This window comes from Nomascus leucogenys, chromosome 22a (assembly GCF_006542625.1).
Source record: "Nomascus leucogenys isolate Asia chromosome 22a, Asia_NLE_v1, whole genome shotgun sequence".
Lineage (NCBI taxonomy): Eukaryota > Metazoa > Chordata > Mammalia > Primates > Hylobatidae > Nomascus > Nomascus leucogenys.
In genome coordinates, this window is record NC_044402.1 from 130,819,270 (window position 1) to 130,833,186 (window position 13,917).

Below are 13,917 nucleotides of genomic sequence, written 5' to 3' on the forward strand. Positions count from 1 at the left end.
TCTACATATGGCTAGCCAGTTTTCCCAGCACCATTTATTAAATAGGGAATCCTTTCCCCATTGCTTGTTTTTGTCAGGTTTGTCAAAGATCAGATAGTTGTAGATATGCAGCATTATTTCTGAGGGCTCTGTTCTGTTCCATTAATCTATAACTCTGTTTTGGTACCAGTACCATGCTGTTTTGGTTACTGTAGCCTTGTAGTATAGTTTGAAGTCAGGTAACGTGATGCCTCCAGCTTTGTTCTTTTGGCTTAGGATTGACTTGGCAATGCAGGCTCTTTCTGAGGCTGTTCTATATGCACTGAGGCCTCTTTCCCCCTTTGCAATAGTTCCTGAATAAAATGTGCTTTTCCTACTTTACCTACTCTCAGGTCCTGGGTTTCTTTAACAGGAGGGCAACCTTCAGTCTGGGTCTGGGTCAGTGGCATAGAAGGGGAAGTGGCACAGTGTGTCCACAGGGGGCAGAGCCCAGTGACAGGAGCCCACAGCAGAGACGCCCAGGCTGCATTCGGGAGGGCAGTGGCACAGATGAGAGGGGCATAGGCAAGGACACCACGGAGCAGGATGCAGAAGGGAGTCCTGGGGCAGAACCAAAGCAGGAGCCCAGCCCATCAAACATCAAGACGTGGCTTGGTGCATGGGGATGAGATTCCAACGACCCAATGGGGACCAGGAGGGGAGATGCTGCTCGGAGAAGCTCCAACCTGCAAGCCAGCCTGCTCTGACTGACTGGGAGCCTAGAGGCATTCATTCATTCATCCATTCATTCTACAAATCTGTATTAAGCGCTGATGAGTTTGACGGTAGGGATATACCAAAAAACAAGAGACAAAAAATTTTGTCCCTGTGGAGCTTACATGATAGTGACAAGAGACAGACACCAAACACAATAAACAAATCATGTTGCATGTTAGAACATGATAAATGGGATATTTTGGGGGAAGAAAGGACACACGTGAGAGGGAGCAGTAGAGCCAGGTGTGGGAGGTTGCAGCATTAGGGGTGGTTGGAGCAGGCTCCCCCAGGGACATTTGAGCAAAAACATTAAAGATGTGAGGGTGAACTGTGGGGACTTCCAGGGGGAGGAAGCTCCAGACCCAGGGGATTGCTGGTGTAAAGCCCTTGAGGCAGGAGTGGCCTGGGTTCCAGGGAGGCCAGTGGGTGCAGCAGATCTACGAGGGAGGGGAGAAGCCCCTCATACAGGCCTCAGAGGGCTCTCACCCTGAAGGCGGAGTAGGTAGCATTGGACTGATCTTATCAGGCTGAATCTGGCTGCCATATTGAGAATAGGCTTTGGGGGTAGGGACTGGGGTTGTGACGTGTGTTGGGTGGGGTAGGAGCAGGCCATGTACCACTGCCATTAAAGCATTTCAACTGGGGACCTGTTAATATTCTTAACTGCTCCCCTGCATTTCACAGCTGCCTGTATCCAAATACAATGGGGGCACCTGGCAGCACACCTCAGGGTGACTTCATGTTCAAATATAATATCAACCAAATATCCAATAAAAAGCTTCAAAAATCATGCCAACATCTTAAGTCTCTCAAGGCGGTGTCAAAGCAGCAGCCAATCCATGACCTACTGAGAGAGGAGAAAGGAAGAAGCCAGTCAGGCAGGCAGTTAGGGTCGGCCCTCAGTTAAATTCTTTCAAACAAAAGAACAGCCAACTTGCACAGAGGGGCTTGCCTAAGACACGCCCACAGCCACATAGATAAAAGCTACACAGGTGACTCACCCAGACGTGCCTGCAGTGGAAAATTCTGTCCCCTAACACATGTACAGTAAGGGGAACAAAGCAATATGGAGTCACTAAGCTAAGGGCCCACATGCACACTTGGAACATGGGGTGGAGCTAACAGAAATTTGTGTCTTGTGCAAATGAGATGCCCAGCCCTCATCAGTTTCTTATAAAAGCCTTTACATTCAACTGTAAAGATGGCAACCCTCTTCTGGGCCCCCTCTCCATGGCAGAAAGCTTTCTTCTTTTGCTTAGAAAACTTTTGCTCCAATCTCACCCTTTGTGTCCACGCTCCTTAATTCTCTGGGTCATGAGACAAAGAACTCCAGGTAATACCTCACAACGAGAGACTGCTACGTTGTGGTGCATTGGTGAGACTTTAACACTAAAACAGAATACCACGTGGGCCACCTCCACTCATCCATCTCTCTCTGAAGTTCTCATGACCACGGCTCAATATTAATCTCCTCCCTCCATCCACATGCTTGCTCCCTGCATCCCCAAATCTCATCTGCCCAGCTGCTTTTTTATTTAGTTCCCTTCTCAATTTAGTTTTTTCTTCTGCAGTTGGCTTCACATTCTATTCTTATTACTGTTTCTGAAAGCTGTTAATAAATAAACAATTAAACTACAAAACATTACAATTAAACAAACCAAGCAGTCAACCAAACAGCCCTCGGCTGTCACCTCACAGGACAAGGGCAGCTCTTGTGATTAAGTTGCAGGTTCTACTGCTGCCCACACCACAGATAACCTTAGTTAGATTTACTCCTTTGTCAGATGTTTAAGTCAGATAAAGGACCAGTCGTAGGGCAGTGGATCTCAAACCGAATTGTGGCAAAATAAAACAAAACAAACAAAAATCACCTAGAAAACTTGTTCAACTGGTTAAAAACACAGATTCCTGGGCCTGAATCCTAGAGATTCTCACCCAGAGCCAACATCCCAGAATCTGCATTTTAGCAAGTTCCCCGTGATTCTGAAGCAGCGGGCCACAGGCAATTCATTGGGAAGTGGTCAGTGTCCAGATATTTCAGAGGACCCCTCTCTAAGCACTCTCGATTGGTCCCAAAGACCCCCCTTCCCGCAGTAGGCTGGCTTCTTCACCCTGTGCTCATCCTCTAGCATCCCTGAGAGGAGGTCACCTGGGACATTCTTGCAAATGGGAGGATCTAGAATCCAGGTCTCTGCCAGCTGCCGGCCATCCCCAGGCGGGCCTCCTGCCAGACTCCAATCTGTGAAATGAAAAACTGGGGACCCTCTTCCAGCCCATGTCACTGAGTGCATCTCAGTTGTTTCATTATGCTAGCTGTGACGTTTTGCACTTGTGACAAACAACAGAGGGGACCTTTTGTCACAGTAAGGAAATCCTCGCAAGCATGTGCCTAAACGTGACTGTCTGCTGCTTCGTCTTTGCCGGTCTCATCTAGAGAGGACCTGGCGCATGCTCTTGGTTGGTTTTCCTCCATCTGCATGAAACAGGAGCCACTGAGAGCATCTTCTTCCCCTTCAAACCCTTCACAACTTCCTTCTCCTAGTTTCTTGTCCTTGCAGGAGCTTTAATATCTCAATTCCTTTCCGTCTCTGGAGGGGCCCACAGTGCCCTCTGGTGGTTGAACAGCATGCTACGCTTTTTTTTGAGGGGTTGGGAGGGCTTGGACAGAGTCTCCTGTAGCCCAGGCAGGAGTGCGGTGGTGCAATCTCGGCTCACTGCAACCTCCACCTCCCGGGTTCAAGCGATTCTCCTGCCTCAGCCTCCTGAGTAGCTGGGACTACAGGCGCCCGCCACCACGCCTGGCTAATTTTTGTATTTTTAGTAGAGACGAGGTTTCACCATGTTGGTCAGGCTGCTCTCAATCTCTTGACCTCGCGATCCACTCGCCTCAGCCTCCCAAAGTGCTGGGATTACAGGCCTGAGCCACTGCGCCTGGCAGACCACCTATATTACTTTTAACCACAAATGAAATAGATGACTTCTTAGAAAAACATAAAAGCAGAGCTGTGTCAAAAACCAACAGAATATCTGCATAGCCTAATAACCATAAAGCAAAAAGCATATAATGTGGTCAACACTGTCTCCCCAGTGAACTCTGGGTCACACACTTTTGGTTAATTTAAAACACTATAAATTATTCCAGAACATATTAAAAGGTAGAAAATTTTACAAGTTATTTTACTGAGGTAGAATAACCGTAAATCTGACTATGACAGTATGTAAAAACTATAGACCAATCTCATTTATAAATACAAATGTAAAATCCTCTGCAATGGTATATTAAATACCCTCTGCAACGGTATATTAAATCTATAACAAACAAAAATAAACTCCACAGAAATTTAGAAATCAACTTAGCTGGTTTTTCATAGTGGTCTGAGTGTTGAAATTCTGTTAACTTTTATTGTTGTACCTGGGGATTGAGCAAATGAGTAAATAATACTGTTGGAGAAGGGAGATACCAATACAGAACCGAGGAAGACAAGGAAGAAGCCTGTGGGACTGGATGGGAATTAGAGGTATATAATACATATAAATCAGGTATCAAGGAAAATTTCCTGCCCTGAGATTAGGGGGAACTAGCAACATGTGCTTGACTGGATTTCAGAATTGCTATAAATGAGTAACTGCTGCTTCCTTATTCCCCGTTTGAATGGAAGTGTCTATAGTGGTTGTTTGGTCCCTGTTTCATCACTGAATGTTGGCAGCAGGGAAGAAACAATTTTTCAGCTCACAGGCCTCTAGTTCAAGAGGAGGTGCACCCAAGGAGCTGCACCCAATGAACCATACCTGAGGAGCCTATTTCTTTTCTTTTCCTTTTTTTTTTTTGAGGCAGGGTCTCTGTTGTCCAGGCTGGAGTGCAGTGGTGCATTCTTGGCTCACTGCGACCTCTGCCTCCCAGGCTCTTCCTTCCACCTCAGCCTCCTGAGTAGCTGGGACTACAGGTGTGTGCCACCATGCCCAGCTAATTAAAAAGTTTTTTTTTTTTGTAGAGATGAGGTTTTGCCATGTTACCCAGGCTGGTCTTGAACTCCTGGACTCAAGCGATCCACCTGCTTCGGCCTCCTAAAGTGCTGGGATTTCAGCTGTGAGCCACTGTGCCCAGCCCCAAGAAGCCTTATCTGATCTGAACCTGATTTAGATAAGGAGGTCCTGGACTTTGTTCCAATGCTGCAGAGAGTGAGATTTCTGTGGGGAGAGGAGAGTCCTTTGCATATGGGAAAGATGTGAACTACTGTGGCCAGAGGGTGAACTATTGCTTCTAAAGATGGGAGCAGCCATGTTTCTTCCCAAGCAACATTATCCTTTGAAATGTGACTTTGCTACTCATTGCATCAAGAGGTAGGGTCTATTCTCCCTCCTTCTGAATCTGGCCCTGTGACTTGCTTTCACCAATAGATCGTGGCAGAAGTGACAGTGTGCAAGTATGAATGGGGTCTGCCAGTACCATGTGGAGCAAAGGTAAGCATCCTTGTGGATGATGCCTGAATTCTTGACCCACAGAATAGTGAGCAATAAAATGTTTTTTTCTTTTTAAGCAGCTAAGCTTTGAGGTCATTTATTACACAGCAATAGATAGCTAATACACCATCAAAGAGTTCTGGGGTCATTTCAAAACAACTCAGGAGGCAAATTGAGGAGTTTCTCACTAAAAGTGGGGAACTTGCACCTGCCTTTAATCCCAGCTACTCGGAGGCTGAGGCAGGAGAATCGCTTGCACCCAGGAGGAGGAGGTTGCAGTGAGCCAAGATGACGCCACTGCAGTCCAGCCTGGGTGACAGAGTGAGACTCTGTCTCAAAAAAAAAAAAAAAAAAAAATTGGGCAACTCAAGCATCAACAAAGGTATTAACTGCAATGGTTTGTAGCATACTATGTATATTTAAATATTTGGGTTCAAGATAATTAAATAAAAAGAATCCCTGGTTACCTTTAGAGGATATTAGGAAAGCAATTAATTATTTTGAACATTGCTAAATAAAAAAACAAGCATTTATCCTATTTTTTGTACAATCTGTATTTCAAGGTAACCGAATATTGTTAAACAGAAGCTATTTGCAGAATAATTCTGACCAATAATGATGTTAAAAAAAAATCTGAATCTCATCATTTTGCAACCCCTGATGTTATCATGGATTTAGGTATTGCTAAAACAGTCAGATGATAGATGCTCAGGCTGATAACACTGCACCTGCTGCCAAGCTTAACATAAGAAATAATACTAAATTCCCCTGTGAAGCCTGTATGTGCCTTAAAACCCCAAATCAAAACAAACCCCTCAAAACCTGAGTTAAAGCAAGCTTCCAGATCTAACTTCTAGCTTACAAAAAATGAGAGGAAGAGACTATACCACTAAGAAAATGCAACCAGAAAATTCCAGATTGCAAAAAATGTAATAGGACCAAAACCGAGTTTCAATAAATACACAGCAATTTATAGCTTAAAAGAGACATAGGGACAGGTGAGCCAAATGCAATGTGTGGAACTTGTTTAGATCCTGATTTGAACAAATCAACTCTAAAAAGACTTATGAGACAGTGGGGAGAATGTGAACTATGATGGGATATCTGATGGTATTAAGGAAGTATTAAATTTTTTTTTTTTTTAGTGTAGTTATAGCCTTTTAAAGGTAAAAAGAAAGAATAAAGGTGGTGGAGGGTGCGATAATCCTATGAAGTGTCTGGGTTTGGGTCCTGAGGGCAGCCAATTACATCCCAGACTCACTGGCAATCAATAGTCCAAGCCAGGGTCCCATCAGCTGAATCCTGAAGTGGGGATGCTTCAGTCTTTTCAGAACAGGGTCAAGGAAGAGTCCAGAAACCGCCATCATTGGCTTCATGAAAACCGAGCATGTGTTTGAGATCTTTTTCAAATTCTGCCTCTAAGTCAAGTCCTACCTGGCCAAAGTCAGAAGCCTGAAAGAGAAAAAAGCAAACAAACACGTTGAAGGATGAAGGATTACAGCCATCAAATCACTCATTCATTTTTTTTTTGTTTGTTTTTTGTTTTTGAGTCAGGGTCACCTGACTTTCCCTGTCACCCAGGCTGTGGTGCAGTGGCACCGTCATAGCTCACTGCAGCCTTGAATTCCTGAGCTTACATGATCCTCCCACCTCAGCCTCCTGAGAAGCTGAAACTACAGGCACATGCCACTATGCCCAGAGTTTTAAAACATTTTTTTTTTCTTTCAGAGAGCGGGGTGAGGAGGCCTTGCTATGTTGCTCAGGCTGGTCTCAAACTCCTGGCCTCAGGTGATTCCCTCACCTCGGACTCCCAAAAAGCTGGGATTACAGACGTGAGTCACCATGCCCAGCCTCACTCTTATTTTTTTAGGAGCCCAGCAGTGAGGCAGAATGGATGGGGAGATGCTGCTACTAAAATGTTGAAAAGCATGAGACTCCACCTGGTTGTTAACTTCCACCTGACAGGTGATTTGGACTGAAGGGTTAGTTTTGATCATGGCAAATCTGAGCATGATGCAAAATAGCTTAAAAAATTTTTTAAATGCATTTCTTGGAAACCCACTCACTGAGGAAGGATGACCCTCTGTTCTCCAGGACTACAGATACGCCAGGCACTGAGCGGCTCTCTGGTCAACCCTTTCTCCCTGCAGCTCCATGAGTGGGTACCAGTTTATAATTTGTGGTTTGTGAACATGCCAGCTCCTGGCATGGAAGAAGGGAAGGAAGCTGGGAAGGAAGAAGGGTGGAGGTGAAAATCTTCCTTAGGTACTTCCCAAGAAATATCTACAAGTGAGGATAAAAATCAGGACAAACCAAAGTTACAAATGTCTGGGATTGCAGGATAGCTCAACTAGCTCAACTATGTCCCTCCCTAGTAAAGGAGGATGAAACCAACACTGTATCTGAAGGCAATTCCAGATGTTTGCGTCCAGTGAGAAATTGATGTGTAAAAATATGCAAGCATGATTATCCAGGAAGTTTAATTGATTTTATATTGTTTACTTATTTATTTTCATAGTTCTGAGGCAGGAAGAACAATGTAGGCATAAACTGCCTTTCCTTCCAGTTTGAACAAAGAGGCTGGATGCCATTTACTGCTCTCGCTGGGAGCGAGCTGCCCATCTGGGAACGGGGCATGGTTTTCTTCAGCTCGTGTTCCAGAGATCCCTCCCCTGTCCTGCTTGCCGTTCTTTTTGCCACTCACTCCTTGCCTCCAGGAATGCCGAGGTGGTTTTCTTCTGTAATCCTTGTCTCGTTTGAGCTCTCCCCAGGATGAAACTGAGTGTAATCCTTGCAAAATTCTGCTGTCCCAGAAATTAGGGGAAAGTAGAAAAGACACAAAAAGGAAGCAGGAAATGCCCTTTACCTTGTAAAATGTTTTATGGTTGCGAAAGATCAGGCGCATGTCTCGCACGAACCATGCCACCGTGTACATTTCCGTAATCAGCCTTTCCTTAACCAGGTCCAACCACATTGCTTCCTGAAAGGGCTCACCGTAATCTCGAATCTTGGGGACAAAGCCACCAGAGAGGTGACGTTAGCACAGCTGTCATCACTGGAAGGGATCCAACTTAAATACAATCCAAGCCTTCATTTCCAGGGTCATAATGATAATACCATCTGACTTCTTTAAGCCAGCTATTGTTCTAGGCACTAGATAAACTAAATTCTAAGCCAAGTATATGAATATGTAATCTCCACATTTATGGATACCATAAATAATGATACCCATTTCATAGATGAGGAAACCGAGGGATGGAGAGGTCAAGGAACCTACCCAAGATGTCTCAGCAAGAAAGTGGTAGAGCTGGGATGGGAACCCACACACTTTGGCATCTATGGCTCTTTGTTTTCTTTTGAGATGGAGTCTTGCTTTGTCACCCAGGCTGGAGTGCAGTGGTGCGATCTTGGCTCACCACAACCTCTGCCTCCTGGGTTCAAGCGATTCTCCTGCCTCAGCCTCCTGAGTAGCTGGGATTACAGGTGCCCGCCACCATGGCTGGGCTAATTTTGTATTTTTAGTAGAGATGGGGTTTTGCCATGTTGGCCAAGCTGGTCTCAAACTCCTGACTTCAAGTGATCTGCCCGCCTTGGCCTCCCAAAGTGCTGGGATTACAGGCATGAGCCACTGTGCCCAGCTGGCATCTGTGACTCTTAATTTCTAGTAGGAAAGACATTCTTCCTAAAGAGAAGATGAAACAGATACACAGGAGGAGAAGCAACTTGCCCGGTATCCCAGAGCCCGTGAGCAGTGGGGTGGAGTTTGAACCAGGTAGTCCCTCTCCAGAGTGTGCAGCAAAATCCCTGCTGCCCTGTTCCACTGCTGCCACGCTGCCCTTCTCTCCTGTTCTCCAGCTTCCTGAGCAAACTGCAGCACCTGCCGGACTCAGCCCCCAAATTTCTCAAAATGCATTTTATGCAAGAGAACTGTAAAATGTGACTTACATTAAATGGGATGCCCGTAAAAAAGGAGCTTTGTGGATGACAGTAGGCCTTCAAGAGGAGGAACTCACATTTCTGTAAAATGTGAAGAGGGCTTGAAAGTGAAATGCAGCTTAGAAACAGTGAAGTCAGGCGAGTATCTAGACATGCACACGGATGGGGCTGCCAAGCCCAGTCAGCATTCCAACTGTGCTTACCAAGGCTTACAGGGTGTGTGGGATTTTGTTTAGACTCTGTGTTTGGGCAGTAAATCGTCATCCTCTAAAGGCAGACATTGAAGGCTCCCTTTGGTACATTGCCCTGACCCTGTGCCTGTTTGTGCTTCTCGTGTGAGAAGGGAAAAGCGTAGGTTTGGGGTTCGCATCCAACTCACCAGCTGGTCCTGAGGCTGCATCTGCCTCTCCAGGATCTTAGATACATGATGGCACTGTGGGCTTCCTGAAGACCTCTTCATCCTGCAGAAGGTGCAACTCCACAGCGTCCTGAGAGGTTGGACATAAGGTGAGCGGAGGGCAAAGGCCCTGGAAACGGCCACCATTCCTGTGGCTGCCACTGTCTTCCCTCAGGAAGGATGGGCTCAGCCATGAGGGTGGGACACCTCCCAGAGTGTCCAAGATCCCCACATGGGCTCTCCAGCATTGGCCCTTCCCTCGCATCAGTGGTAGCGGCAGGCGGGCAGCCTGAGGAAGGTGGTGTCACTGTAAGCGTGGGCTCTCTTTTCCCTGTCTGAGCTGCTGGGAGCACAAAGGAACCCTGCCTGCCAGGCTAGAGTGTCAGAATCTGGGCTTTCACCTGCAGGGACTTCAGGCCTCCATCAGCCAGATGAGACCGTGGTGAACTGTGTGACAAGCTATGCTTCCTGTCTTTCCTCAGCAGGCACAGAACATAAGCTGGCTTTTCCCGTCCCCAACTCCTCTTGGAAGGAGTCCCTACTGTCCAGGGAATAGCACACTAGGAAAGGGCACCTCCAGGGACAGAAGCAGTGTGGGGCCGAGAGGCTCACTGGCAGTCTCAGAGACCCAGACAGCCCCAGAGTCTCTGGCACCAGACTGCTCTGCGTCACACCCTTGTCCCCGACGCTCACAGGTCCTGCCCTTTCCATCTGGAGGTGAGTGCCGTGTGCCCGAGGCGGGGCTGCAGCCCACTCACCTCTTGGCTTCCACAGGGGGGATGTGACAGTCCTCATGGAAGACTCGTGGACAAGTACCGCAGCAGAGAAGTTGTCCCCCTTTACAGCACACCTCGCATTCATCCGAGTTTTTCCGCTGCAAGGGCAGATAATGTGGGCACCGCTAGGACCAGGGAGACCTACGAATGCTGACCCTGTGGGGTTCTAGAACACATCATTTTTGTGTGTGCCAGAGTGGATATCCAAACCCAATATTTGGTGGGGGGAGCTGATGCCACCTCCCTGGGGGGAAACTGCAAGACAAATGGCACAATAAGCAGAGAGTCTGGGTGGTGACCACCACCACCAGGACTTTTCTTCTCTGGCTGTGGCTAGCTAACAGGTTCTGTTGCATTTTGAGCTGTGCTGCTGCCTGCTGGCAAGCTTGTGCTTTGAGCTGGGCCACTCTGGGCAGCATTTGCTGAGCCCACCAAGCCTCTATTAATAGATCTAGTGACCAAAGTAAGAAATGATGATAACTGGCATTTAGGTGCAGGAGTGCGGGAACTGTTGTTCCTGGTGCCTTGCCTAACTGCCCCATGGTCGTAACATAACACGGCCTTAAAATGTTCCACAGTGGGCATGGATGCTATGACCCAGTAAATAACATGTTAAAATAATTAAAATTAAGTTATCTTTGGCACTTACAATCGGCTTTACAAAATGGAACTCCATGGACCTTCTCTGTTAAAATATTTAATACTGATCAATATGAATTAAAACATGGTTTTCAAGGATTGAAACTCATTATGGAAGATCTATTTAGAGAAGGGATGATTATCCCCACTGTTTCTCCATTTAACAGCCTTATTTGGTCTGTTCTTAAGCTTGGAAAGAATGAATGGTGCCTTGCGGTGAATTACTACAATCTGAATCCTGTGACCCCACCTGTGAAGGCCCAATGTTATTGAAATTACTGACTCCATCCACTTAGCAAGTGGTAAATACTCTGCAGGCATAGATTTGACTAATGTGTTCTGTTCAGTGCCTATTTCAACAGATCTCAGCTGCAGATTGCTTTCACCCCCAAAGGGACACAATAGACCGTTATCTGGCTACCACGGGGTACCTCGACAATTCTGCCATCACATATAATCTTTGCAGGCAGGATTTGAACTGCATCTGACATTCTCTAGGAGCACAGGTGTAACATCACCCTGAAGACACCCTTCTCTCAGCAAATTCATTTGATGCACTCAGGACATTACTCACAAGGAGCTCACAGAAAAGGATGGGGTTTGTGTTTCCGCATGGATGTGGGATTAAACTAAAACAAAAAAGTATGGGCCACTGCCCCAGGCGTAGTACAGGGATCCACCAATTTCTGGCCATTATCTGGTCAGTCGAGGGATGCTCCATCCCTGACACTGTCAAAAAATAATTATTGACCCTCTGAGTACTCACAGTGTTCTATTAAACCTCCCAGCATCCTTTAGGCCTCTTGAGTTTGAGGAAACACATCCCTCATTTATAGATTTTAGGTAAGCCCATTTATGCTGTTACTTGCAAAATAAGCCCACTTTGAATGGGGCCCCTTCTAACAAAAGGTTCTAGAATCTGTCAGATTGCAATACAGCAGGCATTAGTGCCCTCCTGAGTCTCATTCACTGTGGAAGCTTTGGCAACCTCCTCTCACGCCTCCTGGCATCTCTGGACCACCCATGATGGCCATGGGCTTCTGATACAAAAAAAACAAAACCCCAAAAGCTGTTTTCCTCAGCCTCACACTATATGCTGATAGAGTGGCAACTGCTGGCTGCATCCAAGCCCTTCTGGAGATGGAGGCTCTCATAGGCCAAGCCCGTGGCTCTTTACACCAGCTGCCCATCATGTGTGGGTCATGGAAGCAGCACGCTGCAGGGCAACCACAAAACACATTTTGGGAGTACCAGCATCGGTCTCTTTGTTGTACACATACATAAGTGAGACTGCAGTGGAGACAGACGGACGTGCTGCAGAGCAGCAGTGACACTGGATGATAAGGCTGAGAGCAAGGCCCGCGCTGGCTCATTCTCAGTCGGGTAAACTTTCATCTTATCCTCCCAACCTGGCCCTGGAAGGTGGGACTGAGAGGCTGGGTCAAGCATGCCCCTGGCTTTTATGTGCTGACGTGCGGCATTAGGAGAGTTAGAGGGTATTATCATGTTGGGGCTATTAATTAATGATCTGGATTTTAAAGTTTTTTTTTCTGGTTGCAAAAGTAACAAACGGTCATTATAGTAATTCCAACTGTACATAAAGGTATAATACAGAAGGCATATGTCCCTGTGATCTCATCTCAAAATAAGTGCAGTTGATTCTTTTGGCTATTTTTTCACTCATAGAGCTACCTACATGTTCACATAAGCAACAATGGGCTCCTTCCCCACACATCACAGCTAGCATTAAGTGTCCTGAAGCTCTCCTGACCGCAAAACCCTTTGGTGGCTTTCCATTGATGGAATGATATAACTCCATAGTTATGAATCCATGTATTTAAACAAATATCTACAGCAAAGGTCTAATATTCTATAAGAAAAGTTAAAAAAAAAAACCATTCTGTAGCTGTATCAGTTTATTCTGCAATACTGATAGAACTTGTGTTTGTCCCTAATTTTTTGCTATTATGATGTTACACTGAGCACCCCTGATTCTCAGGGTATTTCAGATCAGCATGGGAAAGATGATTTATATAATAGATGGCATTGGGAGACCAGTGCCTTAAACTTTAAATGAATCCAGCTTGGTCAGGCCAGCCTCCAGGGCAAGATGGTGGAGGCACCATTATCTCTGCTGGAAGTTCACAACTAATGGGAAGCTCATGAGTGGAACTGATGTCTGGAGGACACATCTAAGCAAGTAGAGGAGGTTGAGGAGGGGGAGTTAGTGCAGCCAATAGATGACTGCCATTTCCAGCTGTAGGGAGGCCCTGTAGAGACAAAGCTTAGTTCAAAGGCGTCATTCCATCCTGGTGCTACCAATAAGAAGCATGGAGGATTCAGCAATACTCTGTATGCAATCATGGATGATCCTCTTGTCCTTTCATATACTGTTCCTGTCTATTTCAATGCTTTTTTTTTTGCTTTTCATGCTGCAGCATTCTTTTTTTTTTTTTTTTTGAGACAGGGTCTTGCTCTGTTGCCCCAGCTGGAGTGCAGTGGCATGATCTCGCCTCACTGCAACCTCTGCCTCCAGAGCTCAAGTGATCCTCCCACCTCAGCCTCCTGAGTAGCTGGGACTACAGGTGCATGCCACCATGCCTGGCTAATTTTTGTATGTTTTGTAAAGAAGGGGTTTTGTCCTGTTGCCCAGGCTGGTCTCAAACTCCTGGGCTCAAGGGATCCAACCACCTTGGTCTCCCAAAGTGCTGGGATTACATCACTCTGTATAGCAATACAGAGTCTCACTATATCTCTCAGGCTGGTCTTGAACTCCTGGGCTCCAGCAATCCTCCTACCTCAGCCTTAGCTGGGACTACAGGTGTACACCACCATTCCTGGTTGATTAAAAAAAATTTTGTTAGAGATGGGGTCTTGCTATGTTGCCTAGGCTTAGAGCATTTTATTTCCGACACCTTTGGTTTATAGCCATCCAAATATCCAGATCTTTTTCTAAAACACGTGGACATGATG

General features: G+C 46.2%; 1 long non-coding RNA gene across 1 annotated transcript; it reads right to left on the reverse strand.

Annotated features, from left to right (window-relative positions):
• Nucleotides 1-6,603: 6,603 nt before the first annotated feature.
• Nucleotides 6,604-8,289, reverse strand: LOC115832320. The gene is made up of 2 exons (XR_004027728.1): nt 8,063-8,289; nt 6,604-6,648 (listed from the first exon to the last, which is right to left on the reverse strand). It is a non-coding gene; the product is annotated as an uncharacterized LOC115832320 (long non-coding RNA).
• Nucleotides 8,290-13,917: the final 5,628 nt, after the last annotated feature.